Genomic DNA, 25886 nt, shown 5'->3' on the forward strand with positions numbered 1-25886 from the left:
GTAGAGGTTTAAAAGGTCTTGGAAATTGGGCCCAATATCAAAGTACATGGAAGTCACAGTACGGATCAGTATCATTACCTACATCCCTGTGAAATATTTGGATTTGTCAGCCACCACTCCCAAACACTGAACAGTTTTCCATCTTATTAAAACATAGTTTAACTCACACTTATTGCAGCCTTCGGTGATAAAAGAAAACTGTATTATTATTGCAGGTACAATCAATATTTTGGTTTCTTTTTTCCATGGAAAAAAAAATCAGTTCTTTATTTCAGCATTATGATATTCCATTATAATTCTGTTAAGAATGGCTTGCTGTGCAAAATGGCTAAAAGAATGACATATTTTTTTTTCAGAGATCTTAGAATACCATTGTGTTTCCCTCATGTCTAAAAGCTGCACTTTTAAAATCATATCCATTAAAATTTAATTAATGAAGGGATATTACAACAAGAGTCAATGAAAGGGGGCACTGTGTTCATAAAGGATGAATAAGTTAATTAAAGAGTGAATTAAGTGTGTTGTTCGGGTATTTTATCCCTAAGGTTGCCAGCAGAATTGCTGTCTTTCAAGAATGGAAAAGCAGCAAGCACACAGTTAGAAAGAATTTCAAACGAAGTGGGGGCTAATGAATGAGTGCCTAGTAATCAATGGGTGCTGCACTGAAAGGTGTTGTGACAGGTGACTGCTGGTTTCTTTCAAATTTGATGCAACTGTCAGTATTGTAGAGCAAGGCACAGCATTTTGATGCATAGCTATGAGATAGAAGGGTTACTGTACTAGCTGTGAGAACCCAAGCACTTCTACAGTATGAAAACACATCCCAGTACAGTGCTCCAATTGCAAAGTAACTCTTTTAGCAGGTAAATTACTAAGCGCTGATATCAGATCTTTCTGATCAGTTGACCTTCTGTGTCCTCACAGAGGCTTATTCCATCTTTCTCGCAGCGCATTTGGAAAGGAAGATCTCCATTCCATCATTTTCCACCAATTGCTGAAATCTGTTACCTGTTTGCTGAAATCAGGTCCCAGGAGTTTTGATTTCAAGGTTTTTGGCATAAAGTGCCCTGTAGCGAATACTCTAAGTTTTCATCTCTCATTCAAAATGAGTTTGAATACAGAGAACATGCATTTAAAACCATAAGGAGAAATAAATATTAACAAGTACTAAAACTCAACCGCTCATCAAACTCTCACTTCATTAACACCTCCCTTTTTGTTATGTGCTTTAACATGCTTACATTTAATTCAGCTTCAGTCTGCATTGTTGGGTTGTTTGGATTTTTTTTATTTGTTTGCTTTGTTTTGAGATAAATATTTAACCAGAATTTGAGTGCTTTGCAGTATTTCACTTAGAAGGAAGAAACACAGGAGGAGCACTAGATGTCTGCACTCCAAGGGTACTTGTAAAGGAAATTCAAGATCCCCCTTCTTTGAGCATAATAGGAAAGAGTTCCTTGACTCACAGCTTTCCCCTCCCTTCTAACCGGAAATTGGCCCAAGACTCATCTCTCCTTCAGCTTTTTGCAGTACCAGCCTGTCTTCCTAGTACCCTGGGAATGATGCAGTCTGTCGTGATTGATGCAGTGGTGCTCTGTCTTTCTGTAAACAAGAGGGTCACACCCCTCCTTACTTTACCACGTGTGTCTGTTGGTCTAGGCTGTTTGGTTCCATCAAAGGTCCTAAACAGATCTGATTTTAACCCAAAATGAAGCACTGCTGATAAATTCACCGGAGGTGAGACTGTTCAACCTCACTCAGGGCTGCACATTAGAAATGCACCTGGTTTAAACTGCACCTGTGCCTGACTTTAGATGAGGAAGCAAGCTTTCCCTAACTCAGGTGAGTACATTTATGCAATATTCCCTTCTTCTATATTCTGCTTTAAGCGTGCTTCAGAATGCTTTGGTGCTGTTGGCTCCCTTAGTTGATTTCAGTGGTTTTCAGAGTAGGTGTTATGGGGTCATTCAAAAGTAGTCTGAAATTTGTCTCGTTCTGCCTCAGCTCTCAAGCTAGATTTAACTGAGAATGGTAACTTTTTTTTTCTGCTTGTCTAGGTTGGGACCTGGGTGTTGTACAACAGAGAAAATGGGCATATTTTATTTGTGTGCATGATTAATTGGCTACTGTGAGTTGATTGTACTGTGACTGTGTGGAGATTTTTGTTTCTCCCTGCAAAAGAGAAATTTCATTGTGACATCTGCAATTATCAGCAAATAATTTGAAGTTAGGCCTAAATCTGACTATAAGCCACTTTCTCCACCTGTTCATGGTTGCTTAAATCACTACAGAATGCTGATGGCAATTCATTCTCAAATAAAATACTTGATGACGACTGCATGTCTGAAACTGTCAGTAATTTGGATTGTTTCCTGGGCTTCGCAGAGCCTTCTTAGCCTTTACAAAAGTGCAAGAAGAAAATTGGGGGAATAAGAAAAAACAGAGATTTGGAGTTGGGCTTCAACGGCCTTTAGCATTTCTTACCGTCTTTGCTGACTGTACTTAACTTTTGCTGGCTACTTGTAAAGCTAGCTTGTTTAAATGAAGGTGAGAGCAGACAAAGTATGTACGTTATGAGAGAAGGGCCAACATGTTGCCCATGGGGGCTGTAGCTCATTCAAGATGATGCCTTTTCCAAACCACTGCAGCCCAACCACCAGGTCCCAGAGAAAGGGCCAGAACAAAAAGCAGATGAGCCCTTAGTTTATGGCCATGCTGAGAAGGGAGGCAGGGGGATGTGAGAGAGAGGAACGGAAGATGCTTCAGTTCTTCCCTCTATCTGGTGACTAATATTTACTGGCCACGTTACTAGAAGATCTCTTCTCCTCTGAAGACTCCCTGAATGTACATATGAGAGCTAGCTGCACGCTTCTGACGCCGTCACTTGAAGAGCTTGCAGTTTCTTCTGCAGGTAAGCAGAGCTGCAAGTATCTATAGCATTTCTTCATTTACATTTCAAATGCTTCTTAATAAAGTATCTCAGACAAGCATAAAAGAGGTAGAGTAGTTCTCGATTACTACAAAATTTCAAGTACTTCCAAAATCCTGGTTGTATTTTGAGGAAAATAAATTAGTTTGGGCTGTCATTTAACATGAAAACCTTTATACTGATACAAATACAGTTAAATTAAAAGACTTTGTCTCAAATATAAATTTGGAGAGATGCTTATTCTAGCAAATGCTACAAGGCTCCAATATTTTGAGGTAAATCACACTGGACTACTAATTCTCTGTTAACCTTCTGCACATCTGACCCACAAAGCCGCATAGTTTCTAGTCCTCTCTTATTAGAAAAAACAGTATTATTCAGTTGTGGGACTTTAGGAAATAATACATGCTCTTTTTTCTTTCTTTTGCCCCCTCCCACACGTTTATCACATGAACAGTATCAGGCTTTGTACTAGACAATCTATTTCCAAAAAAAATGCATGAAGTTGTGTATTTGTAAGGAGCTTGTCTTACCGCTGGGCTCTTCTTGGTCAAGTTTTCCTCTGGTGACACTGCTGCACTCATTGTGTGCCTGTTAAAAGGAAGGCAAACGTAAACGTTCTCTTATTCACTGGTCTCATTTGACTAACAAACATGAAGCCTGATTGACACACGCCTGATAGCAGTTGCGAGACACCAAATCTCTTATGCGTTTGTTTTGCCAATGTATTATTTAGTAAGGCATGGAGGAAAAGTGTGCTTTCTGCCATACCTGTGGCTGTAGTATGTGTACTCACGTTACACTGCTCAGCAGTGGCAAAGGCTAGATGTAACAGCTTCTGTTTCAGTGCTCTTAAGCAGGAAACAAAACACCCTCCAGCAAAATAATTTGTTCTTAAGTACTTGGAGAAGGTTTGGAGAAAAATTTCAATTGATAACTCATGAGTCAAACAGTTAAGAAAATACTATGTATGTTTAGTGTCAGACTGCATTATGATTATCACATGTCAATGCAGTTGGTTGTCTAAATAATCAACATAATTGCTTTTCAAGTGTTTAATTTTGGACCAAAAGTACACATTATAATCAATACAGGAAAAAACATACAAAGATTTTTCAAAGATACTCCTCTCCCTTTCATTCTTTTTTTATTTGCTGTGGTATAAACCTATTGCTTGACCTGCCTGTCTGCAAAATGGGCACACTGCTCAGTCCGCAGTTGCCAGGTTACCATCACTGTCCATGGACATACGGAAACCAAGACAACTAAGCCAGCATCCCAGCTTTCCTTACCCCAAAAAACTGGCCAGAGAATCCCTGAGGCAGAATCTGTTGTTGGTGCACAACCTCTTCCAGAAAGAACATGGTGTCCTTAGGGAAAAGTTCTTGGGTGGACTGTTGCAGTAGATAATAAAAGCCCTCAAGCAGAGGGCACTGGTTTTTCATTTTTGTTCTCCGCTACCTAGCTAACTTCAAATTCTCTCATAGAGCTAACTGGCAGAAGTCTTTGACCAGCTCTGGCATGCCATTCTTGGTTTACTTTAATTTACATGTTTTTGGTTATGTTATTTTTTTTTGTTTTGTTTTAATTATTAAGAAAAGATCTTGTGCCATGTGTTTTGTAACATAAAAATGAGACAAAACCTTATTTTAAAGAAATGCAGACAATAAAACATACAAAATAAATAACTGAAAATTACAAAATACTTTTTTTCCCCTACCTTTGAAATAACATCAAAGCTTATAGTGGAATAAAACTTATTTTGTTGTGAGTAAATTATACATGGCCCATGCTTCAGTCTAGCATTTAATGTAAGATGGTTAAATCCGTGTGCAGAAATTCTCCATAAATACACACAGGGAAGTCCAAGTTAATCCACTGTTGTGGTTGAAATAACTTTGCTACAAATTATTTCTTAACATCAGAATTTCCTTTATCATGCCCTTGACTGTTATTTACATTCATATCTAGTTGGTACACAGGTTTGCAACAATACATTTGTTTTCCTCCACAAGTTTGATCATGGCTAAATGACTACAAGGCAACAGAGAACTTTGTTTTGGCCCTCTGTTTCACATTGTGTTTTAAATTTAAGACTCAGAAAATTCATGACAAATGTTGCTGAGCATGAAATCATTGTCCTGAGGCTCATCCTTCTCGTTTCTACATCTCCACATTTCTTACCTATTTCTCCTGTGTTTTCCTTTTGAATGAGCTAGTAAAATGCTCATGTCTACTCATAGTGTCTCCTATAACAAAAGTCTGACCTTCCTATAACTAGAGAGGAAGGTATTAAATTTAGTTTGTTTTTGTCAGATCTGTTTAATCTCTTTAAAATAATTTTATTTATTAGAACTATGTCTTTTAAAATGAGAATATACTAGATCCCCATCTGCTTATCACTCCTTATAGCACTTGCTTCAAGCACACTCATTGTAGGGCTATTTGATCTACAATGTGGTCCTTTCTAAGTGGCTTATTCTGTTTAACCTAATCTTTCTAAATGGAAAACTCAGGGGCAAATCCAATATAGACTTATCTTGCTGATTCTGTCTTTCTAGGTACAAACAAATCAGAAGTTTGTAGTTGCAGTGCCATACCTGGAATTCATAGAGCAACATCAGTGCTCAGGGTGAGGTTGAAAAGTGATCCAGAAGAATGTGCTGCCAGTCTGCATTAAGGTACTATTTGTTGTGTATTTGTGTTCAGCTGACAGTTAATAATTGTCCTTAGCAATACACAGCAGGGGGAGAGGGCAGAAAGAACTTCCCATGTTGTTTCAACCAAAGTCCTGTTGCTTGTTTAAATAACTATCACTGATTTAGTTGACTGTTTTCAGAATGGATTTCCACTTTCTTTCTGTGCAGATGGAAGGATTTTACAACCTTGCCACCTTAGCCAGCCTTCTAGGGTCTCTGAATTGGAGCCACCTGTAAGTGTTGTGGCTGCATCCTAGCAGGAATACATTAGCATAGAAAGCAGCATCATTTGGGGAATGAGTGCATAGAACAAGTGTCGGCAACACACTGTTGCTGTGTTAAGTGTCTGGGTGAAATTCCTAGGGTCATGGCATGATTCATCCAGACTGGGTGACCCTTTAACTGGTTGGTTATTCTGAAGTGGAAAAACTGCATCTGGCTCGCTTGTTGGTAAGAATCTGTGACAAGTATGTTAATGATCATGCTGTTATCACGTAAGTGTTATTTTAGGTGAATGAGCTTTCAAGGGGCAGTGGCATCCATTTAAAAGCAAAGCTGATGAAATTGTATGGTCATCCTTCTACCTCCAGAGATCAAGGATAACTGTGCTTGGTCAGCTGCTCCGTTATAGAGACAAATGTTTAGGATGCCAAAATCTTGTCATTTGTATCTCTCAAATGGCTGCTGAAATGCTATATGACATTCTTTTCAGCTTGATGGATTTTTGTTTTATGCTGCTGTATTGAAGCCAGGGGGGTGCTTCATACTGAGGGCTCATGAAAGAAAACTACTACAGTTATGTCTGAAATATGTTTTTTGTTTGTTTGTTTTGTTTTGTTTTTTGTTTTGTCTTTCCATGTTGAATGCAGGTCTTAATGAATTGTATTGCTTAAATTATCCCTGGTCTTCTAATTGGTAGCGCTTGGCATATGTCTTCATGTAGGAGGACAAAGAGTTTAGCGGAGCAATTATGGATATTATTTTCTTGATCTATGGCCTATGTATGTACAGACAGGGAAAAGCATTTGAGAGGGAAATGGCACATGGGAGCTTTAGTGTTTCCTAGAGTCCTGAATGCTGGAATCAGTCAAGACAGCATAACTTTGGGTGTCCGTTTTGACACTTAAATAATTTGAAAAGGATTTTGTGATTTCAAACTTGGTACTAGATATGAAACCAAGGAGATAAGGGTTCTAGTTCACTGAGGGAAGCAGAGAGATCAAACCATTTGCCCCAAGCTGGCCTAAGCAACTCACAAATGTTGGGTGTAAAGACTAAGGCTAGTATGAAGTGCACAAGAAAGGACAAAGAAAGCGTTCCAGCAATAGGAAAATTAACTAAGTGTTAGTATCGAGAAATACCTCAAAGACGGGCAAAGTCAAGGAACAAGACAAGTGCCTGCTGAAAGCCTGAAGGAATATTTTTTTTCAAATACTCTGTGCACACAAGAAAAGTTATATAATCTGACTTGTATAGTGAGTTACATGTGGCAAAAGGGTACTCTAAAACACAAATTACTCAAAACATTAAAGATAAAAAGGCAAATCCATTGTTGGTCATGCTTTTATTAGGAGTGAGATATTTATATCTTAGAGGTAGCTCATGCAACATGTATGTAATCAGATTCATTCTTGCTGACATACAGTGGGAAGGAAAGGTCTCTGTGTGGATTCCATCTTATGAAATAAGAGAGACCATATTAATTTTTCCTTTATTTTGCACCTTATGTAATTCATTGTTTAGTCTCTTCCACACAAGATTTAAGGGGAGAATGAGAAGGTTGGAGAGCATCCATAGCAGGAATTGGGATATTCCTTCGCTCTCTTCTACGTATAGGAATTTCCCACTCAGAATATTATATAGCAGAATAAAATTAATGAAAAGGATCAGGTAGGATTTTTTGTTGTTTGTTTTTGTGCCACCACAACACAGTAGCAGCACTAGTGTAAGACATATCTTCTTTTCAATTAAATCTTATGGCCAAGAGGCACAAATAGGTTTGGAGTTATTATTACTGTGTGTAAGCAATAGGCCCTATAAAAAGTCCTGGAATAGGAAAGCCAATGAAGTGGGAGATGTTAGATATGCATACTATGGGACGTAGTAGAATAGGATAGTGCTGTAAATCTCTGCATGTCTCTTCTTGACAAATGATTGCAAAAAGACAGTCAGATGGTCACAAGTTCACAAAGACAGAGCAGGTCAGCTGAAGAAGAGAATTTCGTACTCATGTACCTCAGAACTTCTCCATTGCATGTAGTGGAAGATCTAACAATTAATCTAAATAAAAGTGGGTCTGCAATGATGCTTATACTCAAAAATACTTCTGTCAAATTCTCCTGGTTGCCCTGTAGTTTTCCAGACTTCTTGGGTATATATGTTTGAGGATTCAAAGAGGGAGTTTCACTAATGTGAAGAACAGCAAGGCTGGAAAGCCTCAAACCTATCCTCAAAACAAAGAAACAAACAGATTTAAGCAAATTCTCTGCTTTGAGTGCAAGATCGAATGACAGCGTGCTTTGAAGTACGAAGAGAAAACTGCATGATATAAGATGTAGTGAACTCCAAATGCTCCTTGCCCACTGAAGTGCAGTGATTCTTCTGGGTGTTCAGAGAATTGAGGAGGAGATATCAACTGTTGAAATTTTTTTTCTTCTTTTTTCTTTTTTTTTAATTGATTCAGATGCACATGAGCGTCTGCAGTTTTCAATCAGAATAAGTTACATGTTGCCTTTCTGTTGAAGCTTTTAGATTATTTAGATTTAGATTTTATTTAGATTATTTCCCACACTGAACTGCAGTGCAGGTCCAGTTGCTTTGTAATGGCAGTGATTTATTAATTATTAAAAAAAAAAAAAAGACTTTTAGGAGTATGATATTTTGAAAGGGAAGCTGCTGTGCACTTCTTTCATGACTGTCATTTGCTGTTCTGCTAGATGTGCCAGAAAACTAGAGCTCTCTTCCAAAGTAATAAGCTTAACAGAGATAAAACCTTACTGTTGAGACTAGAGGCAAGAATATGGATACGTTAGTCAAGGGACCAGTTTGTAGCCTCAGGATTGCCAAGCGCCGACTTGGAAAAACAGCTGTTATTCAGAAGACTTAAGCATTCAGGTTTGCTCTCAGCCTTTAGGATTTCAAGGAGCCTGGAACAGCTCTAGGTCTATTGTTTTACTACTTTTTATTCAATCTTTAAAATGCTGTTTCTTTTGTCAACTTGAAATGGCATTGCAGCCTGCCTTTACCTGCTGCCAGCGTGTTCTGCAAAGAACCTATCTCTGTCCTTTATCTCCATTGGATGTGCAAGAGCATTTAGCATCTCATATAAATGAATCCCTTTTTGTCTGCATCAAAGACTGAACTTTACTGCTTTCTTCTGTCATCTTCTCAGCTTTGGGATACACTTCTCATCCTGAAAGTGGAGATTTCATTACTAATAGTACCAGAAATAAATTCTGTCTTCTAATGGAAAAATAATGCTAAACTCTGAAGACAGAATCTTGAGCCTTTATTGGATGAACTGCTGAGTAAGTATGAAAAAATAATAGGAGGCATCAGCTTTCCAGACAGTTTTTATGAAGCACTTGAAATCAAAATTAAGCTAGAGCTAAACACTATTCTTTTTTTTCAGATTGTTACATTTACATTCAGATGCACTCTTATTGTACTGTTCAGTTTTCAATTATGTGCACAGAGAGTCAGTATGTTGTAGGAAATTACTGTGAAAGAAACTCGGCAAGAAGTTTTCAGGGAATGATTATGAAAAGTTCTGCAGGTCAGAGTAAGAAGCACATATAATGGGGCTTTTAGAAGGAAAAATCGAAGAGAGGAAGACATTTCAGATACTGTTAGCAATGAAGATAACAACAATACAAGTAATTTTTAACCTGGAGGATTTCTTCTAAGGAGTGAACATGACATCACGTAACTGAACAGAAAGAGCCATAGCTATATCAACTTTGAACAATCCTTGTTCAGCAGGACTTTATAGCCCTACAGTGATGAGCTGCTGGAAACAGAGTTAAAATCCTGAGATTCAGAATCAATGAAAAGCATACATCAAGCAATGCTGAGTAAAACACATACAAATCATTAATTTGTTTTGTTGCTGTTGCTGGCAGTTTTCTTAGCTTTCTCTTTCCTCCCCTAAAATTTCCACTTTTATGGGTGAGATAGTAGGTAAGTGGTAAGGATTACAACTGGGAAGTAAAATAAAACTTGCGTTTTTGTTTACATCTCTTCTTTAAGCTATGTTGTGCCCCGTAAAATAAGCTTACAAATGCAACATTAAAAAGAAGAAATGAAATACTCAGCTTTGTTTGAACAGTTGATGGAACCCTTCTAGCGCACTGTTCTAATTTCTTGTCCCAGCAGAGAGAGGGGATTACACCTTATTGTGAGGACAGAATGGTTGCAGAGATTGTCCTTACTTGGGTTGTTAAATGTGACCACGAGAACTGTAAAAATCAATTAAATTTGTTTCAGGTAGATATAAAAGAAAACTGTTTTTTCATGTTATTTAGACATTAAGTAGTCATACTGCTCACTCTGCAACTGCAACATATTAATGTACATCTAAAATTTCATGTTGATTCAATATGAATACTTGTTAAAATTTTCTTGCATGTAGGGAGTGCAATATTTTTATTAAAAATGTAATTTAATAGCAAATTGACTGTGTGTAACTTGAAAGCTGAAGTACTAGTATGAGTAACAAATCTTAACAAATTTTTGTTTGCCCTGGGGGCTTGTCTGGTGTGCCTTCTGTTGACTTACATTTAGCCACAAGAATGTGGATATGGGCTATTAACTTGTATTCCCTTTGGGTCTAGCTGTGACTCTTTTTGTCTAATGGCTATAGTAAAATTTGCAATTTTCATGTGGGGCCACAATGTTTCATGCAACAAGGTTTAACAGTAACTGGCTTTTCTCTCCCACCTCAGTTATGTATCAGATTTAAAACATTTTTTTCATCTATGTTTTCTTACTACTTGTGATACAACTTCTAAATACATTATCAATGTTCCTTAAAGAAGTCTAAAACATCTAGACTGTCAGTTATATACCTTCTCATTCATCTTTTAGACATGCTACAAGCTGGTAGATATCTTAAATTGTTTCTCAGAAATTAGTTCGTCTCCAAGTCTCTAATTATTTCCCCCCCTCCTTTTTTTTTTTTTTGGAATTCTCTCCAACATGCTGGTGTACTTTTGTTGTTAGGAAGTGGGGTGATGGAACTCACCATGCTCTAGATATTTTGTTTCTAGTTCTGAGTTGGAAAAATTGTCTGATACATGACTTGGTGCTATGACTATATAGGTTTGAGTTAAGCATGCCTAGATGAGTAAACTCAGTGATTTATTTTATTTTATTTTTCTTTGTGGAGCATTTAACAATCTGCTTATTGGCATTTTTATTTGCCAGTTCATGGTATTTTTGTTTTCAACTCCTGCTTTGCATATGCTTTAATAAGGGAAAAATATTTTAGAAGAAAGAGATAAGTCTTCTGCAATGTGTTAGCAACCACAGTGTAGCCAGTGGTTTTACTAATAGGGAAAAGACTGATAAGTAAAGACTAATAATTCTGTCGGTATACATTTTCCTGAAGGCGTTTCCATTCACAGACTGGGGCATTTAGCTACCTGAGGACTATGGCAGGAAGAAAATGTTGGAGGATTTCTCTTATAAACTTTAAAATAGAAGTCTGATTTATGCAAGAGAATAAAACTTCTAAAAGAGAAAGGGAGCTAAGGCATTAAGGTACCACAGTTTCAGGAGAATTTGGAAATTTTTATTGTGGACACCTAGTCCTTTACTTCTATGACCAACTCAGTCTTTGCCCTATGAAGAGGATAGCCCAAACTGGCAATCAAGAAGATGCAGATTTATAAAGGGAAGGGGGGCGGGGGGGGGAATGTAACAACAACCACCTTCTGGTTAACACAAATTACCTCAGATCCAGTAGGCCTTTCCCCGACATACCCAAGGAGCTGCCAATTTATGGCAGGGTGCTGCCGTTTTGTTCACCTTCAAACGCTACCTGCTTTCCTGTGACTGGTTGGTGTGACCAGCGACTAGTGAAGGCGTGGATATGTCAGGAGAGGAACACATGGCCTCCATGTACAAGACTGCTGTTTTTAATGGTGTCATTCCCCGCCTGTTTTTGTGTGGTACAGTAGCCTTTTTCTAGAATGGTTGTTTTCTTTCAGTGTACTATATCCAGCTGGACTTGGGTGGAGACAGATATGGTGGTATTTGACTAAGAGCTTTGGTATAAATGACACATCCTGCCTTGTAAGTTCTAAACCATGGAGGTCCTGAGAGAAGGGCCTCATCCTGTCCCCTGTGTCTATGCTCCAATGCATTGTGCTAAAGCTGTTCTGTCATCAGCTTCTCCCCAAACACATATGCAGAGCTGTTGTGAAGCTGGAATCATTGTCAGCCCAGAACTTCCCTGCTTCTAAATACAGTGGGTTTGAGTGGTTTAAAATTAGTTCAGTAAAACTGAACTCGCTTTTTATATTCATCTGAATAAATACTTTGTTTGCCAGGCTTGACATCAGTTGGGCCACTTACCATGTGTGTGCCCAAACCCTCTAGGAGTAGAGTGTTTAATTATAAGCTCCCTGCCCTGGAGATTGCTTCTGTAATGTTTGCAAAGAGCCTAACACAGAAGTGCTGTAACTCTCCTCAGAGTTTCTGGGATTTGGTGTTATAAAAGGAAAGGAAAACAAACAAACAAAACAGAACGAGACTGATGAAATGTGAAATCTGGGGACTGGTCCTTTTACAGGCATTGTTATCCAACTTACTGTTCATTATGTCATTAGCACGTGACTGCTGAAAAAAAATCTGTTTAGTTTCGTATAAGAGAGAAGCAAAAACACAAAACTGCATGCAGTATGAGGTTTCCATTATATCAATGTATAGGCAGTGTCTATTTTTTTCATATTTATCACATTAGGAAAATTCTTACATGCAAGAAAAAAGACTTGAAAACTGGTTTTGTGTAGACTTCTTTTCAACAACAACATATATATTTTTTTAAATCCAGAGCTCTTGTATTTTGGCAATGAATTTAGATAATTCAGTGGGAGAGAAGGACAGTAAAAATTCAAAATTTGACTTTAATGTGCCTTAGGAAAAAAGATTTTGAGGAGGGGAAAAAAGATTTTTTTAGTCAAAAAAAAAAAAAAAGGAATTGGAGTATTATGTGTTTCATGTTTTTTTTTCTTTTTTTAAAATAATGTTTCTGTTGTTACTGATATTAGTAACTGCTATACAGCAATAAAAAATAGAACATTATACTGGTCCAATAGTGCTGTGCAAATCATAGTTTACGCTCTGTACACAAGCTCTACTAGTATGCTCATTCTGTGCTGGGCACATCAACATGCTTAGCAGCAGGTTTATGTTAAATGCATGACATATAACGGGTTCTTTTTTGGGTAAAACTATATAAAATTTTTTTCTAAGTTAGTGTTGTTTTCATTTGTGTGATATCTCTCATTTTTCAGAGGCTCCAGGAATTCTCTGAAACAGTTCCCACAGTTGCTGAAAGTGAGAAACATCCTTCAGGCAACAATATTGTACTAGAGATTTCTGACAGTGTCCTTGAGCTCTATCACTTGAGATGTCAGCCATGCGTATGCCTGTGGTGTGAGGCCTCAGAACATCAGGACACTGAGGCTCCTTGAATACTTGAAATGTGACCCTGTTAGTAAACCACTGATCCAGTTAGTTACGTGATAAGGGAAAAGTATTGGTAGAATATAGTAATCCAGAACTCTATGTAGTGTTGATCTCTTCACTTTATCTTGCTCACCCTTCAGCACTGAGATGCAGACTTCTTGCTAACAAGCATTTGTGTTTCAGTCTGATTAAAATGTTTAATCATATGAAAGAGCTCCAGAAAATTAGCTGACATTGTTTTTAGAAGAACTAAATCATCTGGAGCACATACTGAATTGTATGTGACTGGTGTAGTAGAGAAAGGCTACCTGGAGAATTTTTTTTGAGTTACACGATGAATTTTATGTCCAACTCCACATCAGTCCTACAAGAACATAAATACCAAGCTATGTTAACTTTTACCCAACTGAAAAATATATACTTTATGGGTTATGGGTCTCATGTGGATGACAAACTTGAACCTTACACTATATCTAGTACTACATTATTGAAAAACTTGTCTTTTTTTCTTAAAAAAAAAAGTTCACCTCACATAGGCATGTGGATAATTCTTAGAAGCCATCTGGATGTAGAAATAATGGGTTTGTTTCTATTGCAACATTAATCATCTATTTATTCTCACAGCTTGATTTTGTTTCAGGCGATTGTGAGGAGGGAAAAAAATAATCTGTCTTCTGGTCAACATTAATCATCTTTACTTAACCCCAGAGCTGATGACTCCTTTAGTGGTCTCTGCATCAACAAGGAAAGAGTTTCTGTGTAATGAAAAAAGAGATGCCAAAACATCTTGTTTGGCCATGTGATAAGAGCTAGACAAAAATAAGTTATTTAGGATAAAATAGTTTTGAAAGGTGGTGGTGGTGTGGTGTGTGTGTGTTGGGGGGGGCTTAAGTGAAAAAAAAACAACAGGAACAATTCAAATATTGACAATATAGACCAAGAAGAGAAAGTCAGTTAATGAGCTGCAAGTTAAGAGACGGACAGCTTTCAGTGCTGTTAACAGCAAAGAGTGTTAGGGCTAAAATATATGCTCATTCTGAAAGTTGAATGCCTTTTCAATGCAGAGATGAAATATCCTTCTGTTGTGTCAAGCCCCCTGCCCCAAAGCAAAACAAACACCAAATTACAAAAGTGCTTATAGCAAAATTTTACTGTTGGTTTTCTAGGAATCTTGACTTGCATAAACAGTTTCTGCTCCACTTACTTGCTGCAGTTCAGTTTTGTTTCCTAGGCAGTATATGTCATAGGTGAAATAATGTACGGCAATTTCTTTAGTTCATCTAAGTCTTTTCTCCTTCCAGGTGCTTCTAGCTACCTACATATTCAACATAAGATCTTCCCGTCCAGCTTTAGTTACATTTCACCTTTGCTGATATCCAGCTGAATTGTTCTTCTTGTGGCTTATGTTTGTACATAAGAACTCCCCTGAATTTAATCTGAGCATATTTTAACTGTCCTTTAAAAACAGAAATAAAGTAAAAGCCTGCAGCAAAAGCTGTCTCTCAGGCTATTTTGCCTCTTCAAATGTAGGTCAAGATTTTTTTTTTCATTGTGGTCTAAGGAAGATAATAATTAAAGGAGTCTAAAGTATGTATTAATGCAATAGTAAGGACTCAGAGATTGCCTTTGAAAATCATCAAGTTTAAAATGTATGATTCTTAGGATAGTAATGTAGGAAAGGTAGTGTTGTATTGCACAACAAAAAATAATGTCAAGGTCATTGGAATATATATTTGAAAAATAAGTATTTTTGATTTGTTTAATATAATTCTGCAGTCTTAGTATATCATTAATACAGAATTTCCAATTTAAGATCTCAAGTTTTTAATAAATAGAAAAGGAAAGGACTAAAGGATGCTGTTAAGTTTCATGAAGGGCTTAGGGCAGCCTTATATGTGTGTATAGAACTAAGTATAAAATAAACGCATTTTATCTTTCCTTATTAAGTATTTGTAATGGATTTTTTGGTCTAGTATGTGTCAGTGTGATTAGGTAGAATTAATTGTGTCTTAAGGGGTCTTTTGTGTGCTATTATTTGATTTCAGACAGTCTGCAGTAAGGATGCTACTTAGGTAGATATTTGAAATGCTGTCTCTTTTACATCCTTTTTGTCCTTTCTGTGAGCATACAACAATTCTGATAACCTGCATGCTTTTTTTTTTTTTTAACATCAGTCCTATTTAATTTAACACTCTGATAAGGGTTGCAGTTGTAAGGTGAGATCTTGGACTTTACTTCTTCATCCACATCAGTCTTTCTGGATGATAACTATCCAGATAGGTTTTGAAAAAAGACTCTGAAAATCCTGGCTCTTATAAATTTAAGATTTTTATTAAAAAGACTCGACATTGAGACTAACTCCAGCGATATGAAGCCAGAATCATATGAAAGTGATAGCCCAGATATTCCTGTGCTTGACATGCATTTCCCTACTTGTTAGCTGCACTTTCCCCACAATGTTAGCATTGCATTTGGTGTGGTAACAGTGTTTTGCTTTGTGATGGCATCATGTATTAGAGTGGCCAAGCCCTTCTGTAAGATAAAGAGGCTCTGTCTTCTGGTCAGCAGAAGGGGAAATTAATTTCTTGTTGTATCATAAGCAAATAATCCCACTGATAGCATTAGGGGTTGGTTCAGAACAGTTTTAATTTTCCAGCAGGGAGCAGACCTGTCTTGTCACTACAGACTTTCTGGGTGATGGGAAAGTCTGCCCCTGACCATTGTCTCCCACCCTGACCTGGAGTCACAGGTGGGAAAAAGAGAAATGATATACACTCTGGTTGGGAGACAGAAGCAGCAATATGATTTATTGATAACAATGCTTATGTGACTTAACAAAGATTCAATGATTACAACTGATTGTAATTGGAAGATATGCTTAATTGCACACTATGTAAAAGACACTCTTCAAAGATACTAAACAAAAGATGATATATACTATGTAAAGGTACTGGGTTAGGTGACATTACATCAAGGAAACGCTCCTGTTGAGCAATGATTCTCAGAGTGGATCCCCTTGCTTTCTAAACTTGAACCACAGAGGTCAGGAGCCTAGGTGCGGCTGAATCTACTCCTAGTCCCAAACTTGGTCAACCAGTTATGTCTAAAGTATTATATGCATTCTTGAATCCTGTATGCTACTTTGCTAAGACTATGAAGTGTGATCAAGAAGCACCATTACAGCATGTTAGCATGCTGTTACCTTCCCAATCTGCTTACCAACTATCTGTAGCAGTAAGGGTGCTCTCAGTCAGCAGAAGTAACCGTGGGAGACATCCCTGCCCAAGGGGAGGTCCTGGTGTGCAGCTCGTTGTCGTGTCATGAGAACTCAAAGGGCTCTTGGGTTGCTCAATATTTATGGGCTAAGGTGATTTGGCAAGCACAGTGGGGGTGGGGGGGTGCATTACTCAAACTAACCCTTGGCTTTTTGTCTTCTGCCTCCCTCAAATCCAGGAGACAGCCATCAGGACCAGACATAACCATCACAAATGCCAGTGATGGTTATCTGCTTAGGCTTGGGACAGGATGTGTCTGTGTGGTGTTGGAGGGGGGTGGTTAGGAGTACACTGTGACACCTGGACTTTCCATTTTGCAACCTGGCTCTTGTTGGTGAGGTTGCTTTTGCTGTCCTTATTACTGCTCCTAGCTCACCTTCCCCTGCACAGCAGGTTCACTTGATAAACATTGTTCTTTCTTAGCTCCTTCTAAGGAGAAGGGAGTCTATTGGTGGAAAAGTAGTACCTGAAATAACTACTTGCCACATGAAGAAGATACAACAGAGTGTATGTTCCAGCTTGAAAGATCAGAAATGGAGTGTATTTCCCAAGGATTTCTTCTGCCTACTTTATTTCTGTGGTGTGCATGTTATTGATAAGCCTCTTATCTTTAGAAAAGTATGGAGTATGACAGATACTTTGTTTGTTTTCTGTTACGTTATCTGGCAGAGGTATATCCCCAACAAAATTGAGCGCATTTACAAGGGGATCATTACTTGAAACATAAGAGTTTTCCAGAGAACCAGTTGGGGTAAGTATTGATTTTCCACATACATTTGTAAAAATACCGCAGTCTCAGTTCTCACTGCTGTAGTTACAGAATAAACCAGTAGGTACCCAACTGAAGAATGTGCAGAACAAGAGAAGCCCTTATTTTTCAATGCATACTTAGACTCAGAAAGCACTGGTCTTTTTGCCTCTTAGCCTGTGCTGACAGTGAGGATACGGCAGGTATCTGTGAGGTGATTCTCTTAGAGCTAGCTTAGCTACCAGCACAGTGAATGTAGTATGCACAAAGAGCTTTGCATCCACAGGCAGATCACATCTTCTAATGCAGTCTGCTTTAGAAATTTGCCTTCAATTCTTCCTCTCTAGAACAGGAATAGCATCAGTTCCTAGTCACAAGGCACAAGTGACACTGAGGATTAACCAGTTAATGTTTCTACAGTACTCTGAAGGGATAACATTTGAGCATATAAGTAGCTGATGGATGTTATTGCAAGCTACAACTACTGGCAAAGCACAGTTACTATTCCCACATTGCCATTGCCATTAGGAAAAAATGTATTATCTTAACATGTCCTCTACACAGTGTTTTTGTTTGTTTGTTTGTTTTCCAGTCTCTTCTAATTTACATGGAGGTTGGCATTTTATTACAGCTTTTGAGGAACACATAGCATTGAAGCAAATGAAGCTCAGTGCAAAAGATACATATTACATTGGCAGCCACATAGCATCAAGTTTGCCAGTTAGAAAATGATCTGTTAAGGAGCTAATGAAAATAAGTATTTATTGGAAGGATGCAACTCAGTCCGTAATTACTGTATATAACTGCAATTTTGCAAGGCAAGCAGTGTTGCAGCAGAAAGAAGGGGAAGAGTTCAGAATGTAGTTTGAGACAAACTGAGAAAAGATGTAAAGGTTACTGAAGAACCTGCTTAGTGATGAGCAAACTAGCTAAAGAAAGAATTATCTAGGTTTGCTTGGCTTGAGTAAGCTTCAAGCGCAAACGTGCTTTTGTGGGCTGCCCAATCGCTTCTCCTCACTAACAGTCATGTTTTGAATGAAGATAGCTTGAAAACTCAGTAATGAAGACCTGTATTAATTCCAATTACCAATTCTCATGTTGTCAGAAAGCAAAGGGTTTGGAAAAGCTCGAAAACTGCAACAGGAAAAGGGGTCAAATTAGCAGAAAGTAGAGTACATTATAACTAACTGTACAAGACTTAGCAAAAAAATGAACATTTGGGTTTTGCAGTCTCATTTAATTCCCAGACTAGTTTTATGCCAGTCCACTATAGTTTAGAGGAGTATTGGAGATATTGTAAACTCTTCCAACTGGCCTCTAAATAGCTGCCTGCCAACAGAGAAGAGCTGAAGCTCAGCAGTGCCCCTTGTACTCCCTGTGCTGGCGCTGGGAGCTGGAGGAAAAGTGCCAGGTCTGTGTCTGCCAGAGGGCCTCTGCAGCAGTTCCGCAGTCATAAGGAAATTCTCAGGTGGGAAAATGGAGTTACTTTCTGGTTGCCATGTGGCCAGAGCAGCACAAAGAGATCTAGACTATCTGGAAAAAGAACAAGCTTTTTGTTCTTGTGTATATATTTGATGCATTTTGTCTTATCTTGCTTGGAGGCTAATTCAGGCATGAACAGGTAGGATCAGGTCCAACACTACTTTATTAGCAGAGCACCAGCAGCTTGCTTAATGCTGTGTAATAATCTATGAGTTACTGACTAGTGCATTGGTGGGATTGTCAGGCTAACCATATGGTTGGATTTAGAGGAGTGTAACAGTTGATTTGTTAGACCAAAGTTTTGATTTATTAAGACATACTGAGCTTTGAGTTTAGTTACCTCAGAAACTGTTCTTCACTGGTTCAACCTCCAGGCTTATGGTGACAAAGACATAAATTGAACTTAAGTTCAGGAGTTTATCTTAAAACTGTAAATTGAACAGCTGTATTAGTTTGCTGTGGAGATTTCACTCATCGCAGTGGTGAATATGCCAAAAGGCAACGTTGCATTGTGCTCCAGAGATATTAGAGACTTGGCTTAAGGTGTTAAGTGTTTATCATTCTTCTGTGGTAGTATGCAAGAGGACATAATTTATGTAATGTGTCAAAATGTAGTGGATTTATTTTTACTGTCCGATGGGATATACCTCTCTAGTTCCTCCAACTTAGCAGCATAACTGCCCTGACTACCAATTTAGATTGATAGTAGGAAAAGAAGGCCAAAGATTTCCAAACCACAGCTTTTCTTCAGAGTGTCTACCCATTCAAGCCATAAGCAAAAAAGCAAAAAGGGGAATGATGAAACCATAGCAATTGTTCTGTGGCTGCAAGGGATTGCCTTTTCCCTTTCCTCCTCTCTGCTCACTCTGGTGTGCTCTGTAGACATCCAAGGGCTGCTGCAAGCTGGACTTTCTTTCCTGTTCCTTTTGGGGGAGGGAGAGAGGGAGAGACCATCCGCATGGTGGTTCCTGAGAATTGCTTTTACACGGTTTGAGATCCCTGTACTATCTGATGTAAATGGCCTTAGTGAAGCTGCTCTCCAACCATCTGGGCAGGGATTTATAGGTAACTCTTCCACGAGCAGCAGTAGCTTTTCTATCAGTTACAGTGTTCCATAAACATAGTGCTGACTGCTGTGATGTCATCTGAGAAACTCTCCAAAGGGCACTGGATTCTATTGTACTTAAAGATGTTTTATCTCCAGTGTTAATCAATATTCAAGTAGTACCTACCTACAATAAAAAGCACCACAATGAAAATTAAAGGTATTTTTACAAGATATAGTAGAAATTTTCTTGGACAGCTGAATCTGTTATTTAAGATAAAAGATGATTTTAGTTAGCTATAGTAGAAGTACTGTAAGAATCTACCGAATTAGAAAATATTATGACTGATCTTTTGCCTGCTTTTGGCAAAGCAAAAGGTTACTAAGATGTATGTGGTGAAGTTAGATGCTATGTCACTTGCGAAGTTTCATCTGACACTTGGAAATCTTCTGATTTATTAATATACTGTCTCTGCTGCTGTTTATATGACCAGTTGCTTCCTCTTTTGAATATCTAAGTCCTCTGGGAGTTAACGCTATATTTTCAGTCATGCTAATCAAAAGCTGGCACACAAAATATTTCTGATTTTAAGGGAGCTACAGCAGGCAAGTAACAATGCACATGATGACCTGTGAATCTATGTGTCATCTCTTTTTTTGCCTTTTCCTACTGCTTGTTCTCCATCCTATAACAGTAATCATCAGAAAGTAATTCTTCAGTTATTGTTGTCAAGCTGAAAGAGGAAGTAAATGTGCAGCCTAAAGCAAGGACAAGAGGCACCCTTCTCTAATTACCAATCTGAAATTTTGATCATTTCTGGTTAGGATACTTTTTTAAAGGCATACAATGGACTGCAGTTATTTTGTGTATGGAGAATTCACTGTTAATTCTCTGCTTCATGGTGCTAATTATTAAAGCCCGATTATGGCTTTTTAACACGATGGTATTAAATATATATGTTGTTTATCCTCCAGTTACTGCTCAGAAACTGAAATGTGTTGGATAATTAGTGTAATTGTTCTTTGATTGTTGAGTTAAGACTTTTTAAAAATATATTTAATTATTTTAAAGTAAATGTAACTCTGTCCCTCCTGGAGTGTAACAATAAAGTGTTTATTTTCAGTTATTTTTCTATCTTCATAAGGTAATAAAGTGAGCAACTCCTTGCATGTAAAAATGTGAACCTACCATCTAAATATAATACAGTATAATCCAATGACATGGTGATTTTGAATGAGAGATGCGCGTTAAAGGGAAGATTGAAACACTCTTAGGAACAGGGAGCAATTTTATTCTCTGGTAAATTAAACTGACAATTTCCAAATTGTAAACAATAACAAAGAAACTACTTCCATCAGGAGAAATATTAGCACATTTTTATTTTTATTTTAAATAGCTCCATGGCAATTGTGTCCCAAGAAAGATAAAGTTGTGCATGACACTGGAAAATCTTCTGGCCTGATTAGGACACCATGAAGGAGAAAGTCAACAGAGACCTACAGAAAAATGCTGCTTCATGTCTTGACACTATTGACATAGGACAAGAAGTCTTACTCGAAAACTCTTCTTTTGTTGTAGGGAAAAGTGCAGATGCACTTATTGCACTTGACTGCTTAAAATTCACCAAAATATCACATAGTTATGTGATTGGCAGATTTCAAAAGTCACTACTAGCAGGGTATCTGATAATTTACAATAGATTTGTTATAGTTGTGCTTTTCCTGCTTCTAAGTGAATCTATCAGGAGGGTAATAAAGCTACTTAGATAGCTGCCTAATACATATGGAGGATCTATAGATGGATAATGGGTTTAGGGAGCAATGAGCAACTCACCCATTCTCACTGAGGTCTTATATCTCCACAGCAGGAGTTGTAAACCAAGGGCACATCACATTGGAACTCATCTATGAAGAACAAAGACATTTATCAGAAAGAAAAAAAAAAAGTCTAGAATGCAGTTTTTAAAACTGTTTTTGAAACACCTTAATGTGTGGGTTTCCCATACTCCTTCATGTTACTTAGTAGAAGCTGGGACATGCTAAGACACAGATGAAAGTACCATGCATAAAAAATCTGTCAGAAAGCGGATTGTTAGCTTTTTTATTTACATCTATAGAAATGAAATGTGCAAGATCTTAGACCATATCCATTAAATCTGAAATTGGTTCTTGTCTGTAGGTGCTTTGCTTCTCTTTCTACTAAAATGCCAGTTCTGTCTCATATTCCATGTTAGATTGGAGAGAGATATTTCTTGCACTTACTGAATATATTTGTGTTCAATTTGTTTTATGCTGTTGGTGTGGAATGTGGTTAATGGCGATCCTGTGAGCAGTGTTATGGGGTTGAATTCATGTTTAATTTTTTTTATTATTTTTTTTTCCTGTAACACAAGTGTTCGACAGCTTTGGTTTGGAGCCCAAGAAAGGAAAGAAGGGAGGGAGGAAAGATGGGCTTTTGGAAAACTTTTGACCCAGGTGAATCATTTAGCAGTTATATTTGACTTTAGAGACATAAGGCCAGTTATAAACTTGTCATAGTGTTATTTGGAATTTTTTTTTTTAAATCTCCACTTATTTATGGAAGCTACCTGTTTATGGTCTGCAATATATATATATATATATTTCCTTTGTATGTAGCTCTATTCGAAGTACCAGTGTTTGTGTAGCTCAGCAATTTGGCAAATTCAAGTGAAAATAGAAGAATTGTAAAATCTCTCCTGGTACAATGCATTGGAAGACATTATTTATTTCAATGATTCAACTGTGGTTTTCCAACAGATGCTCATTTTGTGTATAATTTGTTTTGTACCTCAGGTGGCTGAACTGTCTTGCCTCATTAATGGTACCATAATCAGGCAATTGCATTATAAAAAGACTCTCATTTAACCATAAAAAAGCCCAACAGTTTTACAGGTTTTGTGTCTGTATAGGGTCTACAACTTTTGAAGACAAATACACATCCCAACTACTAATTCAAACAAGGACCTGTTGAGTGACTGATGCAAAATATAAAATAGTCGAAAATGAATCTTAACATCTATTTCTAGAAAAACTTCCTTTTGAAATACATTGCAGATTAGATGAATGGTCTATTCATCTCTGTTAATTAGCATGCATTTTAGTATGAAGTCTTGCTAATGTATTATGTTTGTAAATATAATTGATTTTGTGTGAGTCAAGTTTATTTTAGATTATATATCCAAATTTTCTTTCTGAGGCAAGCAACACTTAGGGTTTCTGGTTTTCTTTCTTTTCAAATGGCAACAGTTGAGCCACAGGCATGGGGCTTAAGGTATGGTATCATTAGGTAGGTAATATCTATCAATTCAGAAATAAACCTCAAGGATTCCAGGTGGTCAGCACATTTCCTGACACCAGGAAAGATGGAGAAATATAATTCATATGGCTTCTTTTAACCTTTAAACTTAAAAATAAGAGAGATGTTTTCCTGATATGTTCCACTGCAGAAGCAAAGTTCAAAAGTTTTGCAAATAATTATAAGGCAAATATTACAAAGTAGGGAGATCTAGAATGCATACTTCTGATCTGAAATGCAGGAAAGTAAAATTACTCAGGTCTCTGCATACAAGTGATGTAAATTTAATCACCATATTCATGTTGGAGTTGACTGAATCATACCTTGAGGAAAAATTAGAAACAGCTAATGAAGTATATCTTTCTGCTTTCCCAGAGTTATATCATAAACATACAGAAAGATTTTTTTTTCAAATCCAGGAAAATTTGCTCTAAAATGAGTTGTTATTATTGATAAGGTAATATATTACAATGAAAGTTACTCTGCTTCCTTGCTGAGTTCCCAGCCTGAAAGGGGGAATGCAGGTTAACAAATGTGCTAGTCACCTCCACATGCACCTTACAGTCAGGTATGACTACAACTCCCGAACTCTCTGGAGCATAGTGCTTCGTTTTACTGTGCTTCCCCTCAGAGCATGAGAAGACCAAAGAGGCGTATGGGAATGGCCTGATAGTGCATTGTGGAGTGGACAATGTGGCAATGGATTTCTAGAGATGTCACAGCACTGATACCCTTTTGATGACAGTTTAGTGAGAATGTGGAAATAGGAAGTGAAGCAATACTGAATGGCATGTTACCTCATAGGGCAAGGATAACAGTTACAGGGAGCAGATGCAGAGGACTGCTGGTTTCTGTCTGGTTAGCTGTCCATCACTATGCTGTCTTGTTTATTTCTGAATGAAATCATGAATATATTAACATAACTGAGTCTTCAGTGTTTTCTTTACATTTCTCCAGTCTTCCTTAGTCCTCATTTTTTGGCCACTGTGTGAAGCAGATCAAATAAATTTGATAGACCTTTCCTTTGATTTAGGACAGTTGTTCTAGAATTTGTCAGTATTCTGGATCTCTCCTGCTTTCTTCTTCTGGCAAATGGTATTTTTGAGGCTTTTTTTTTCAGTATTAGTTTACTCAACAGATGTTGGGAATTTATGTAATCCATGTTGTGCATGAAGTGAGCGGGGGGGTTCACTGATCATCCTCATTAGGCACAGCCTAATGATCTTCACAAGTTAAAAGTAAATAGCATTAACTGGCCTTTGCAAGTATGATTATTTTTGTGCTTATGCCATCCAGTTAGTATTCTTGGTTCAATAACTGTGCAATCAACTTTCAGCAAGTAAATGTAGAAAAGGCAGAAAAGTGTCATTGCCTCTTAACAGGAACCAGAAAGTAGAAAGCCTGTGCTGTGACAAGATACTTCTGTTTAAACATCTATGATTATAGCAAAAAAATGAAACCTTGTTTACATAATGAAGCAGAAGTAGTTCTGTGATTAACGTGGTTGACAGTATATACCTTCACAACAGAAGTCCTGCACTGAACTAATTGAAGCAATTGCAAACTAATTGAAGCAATAATAATTTAATAATGAACTAACATAAAATGATACCAAAAAAAGTTTACACTAAAAGTACATGAAACTCAGAGTTTATTTTAGATGATAATCAGTTTATACTTTTATGGAAAAATGTTTTAGTCTTTTGGCCCACACAGCAACTGTAAAATTGAAAGCATCAAAAGGTCTTACAGTTTCCTCATCAGTTAATCTAGAAATCAAAGAGGCCTTCAAACTAAATTTTCAAGGGACAGTGAGTTTCCAAGAAGGTGAGAAGATAGAATAATTGTTCATAATTGCTGCTTCAGATGATTTTCTAGGAATAATTTTTACATTTTGATATATACTTTTGTATGCCAACGTTCAGAAACCTTGGTGCATCAAAATATATATATTGTACCCAGAAATGTATATGCTATATTGGAAACAGCCATCTACCATGCAATTTCTGTCTTGTTGAATGAATTCCTACTCTTTTCTACTTAAATAATATGGCATCGGAAGCTGACTTTCATTTTAATGTAATTTTAATTCATAACAAAGAAGGTGTTAAAGGTTCTTTTTCTTTCAGTATGTATATTAAAAAAAAAAAAACATTTTCTTTAGTTTTTCATTTTCTTCCTTTTTTTCAGAGAGAGTTCAGATATAAAAATAGAAATTTATTTAATAGTGCAAAGTGCCTACAGGTTTAGAGCCTGCAATTTAATGTTTTATTCATAGTTTTCCTCTATAATTATAGCTATTTATTGATCTTCATACAATTATTTTCAATATTGCTTTGAATTTAATTTTTTTTTCTGGAGATTCAGGATCAGCTTTCCAGTTATAAAACCAGAACTCCATATGCAATTCACAGTCAGCTTTTTTTAAAGTACTTGGCTATATGAATCATTTAATATTTTTCCTTCTTCAGTTTGCAAGGACTGTTTTCTTTCTGTAGACACAGTAATGCCATTGATTTCATTTTCATATGTACTTAGTCTAACTGTTTTTGTGAGCTGCCTTAAGCTGAGTGATGAACACAGTAATTGTGAAGGTAATAAATCAGAAACTCCCTTTGCAACTCAATCTGCTCTACAGTACTTAATTTCCACTGGATTTTTTCCACTGGATAAAACCAGACAGTATTGTGGTGACAGAAC

At 37.2% G+C, this 25886-nt stretch overlaps 1 protein-coding gene across 1 annotated transcript in view; it reads left to right on the forward strand.

Annotated features, from left to right (window-relative positions):
* Nucleotides 1-1910: 1910 nt before the first annotated feature.
* The window catches only part of LOC308198554 (sodium channel protein type 2 subunit alpha-like), a 130955-nt gene continuing 106979 nt past the window's right edge, over nt 1911-25886 (forward strand). The window contains exons 1-3 of the mRNA XM_080601151.1: nt 1911-2031; nt 2386-2911; nt 5491-5610. The gene's annotated coding sequence lies outside the window, so the exon portion shown is untranslated. The remainder of the gene's footprint in view (nt 2032-2385; nt 2912-5490; nt 5611-25886) is intronic.

Source organism: Anser brachyrhynchus (genome assembly GCF_964034855.1).
Source record: "Anser brachyrhynchus genome assembly, chromosome: 7".
NCBI classification, from domain to species: domain Eukaryota; kingdom Metazoa; phylum Chordata; class Aves; order Anseriformes; family Anatidae; genus Anser; species Anser brachyrhynchus.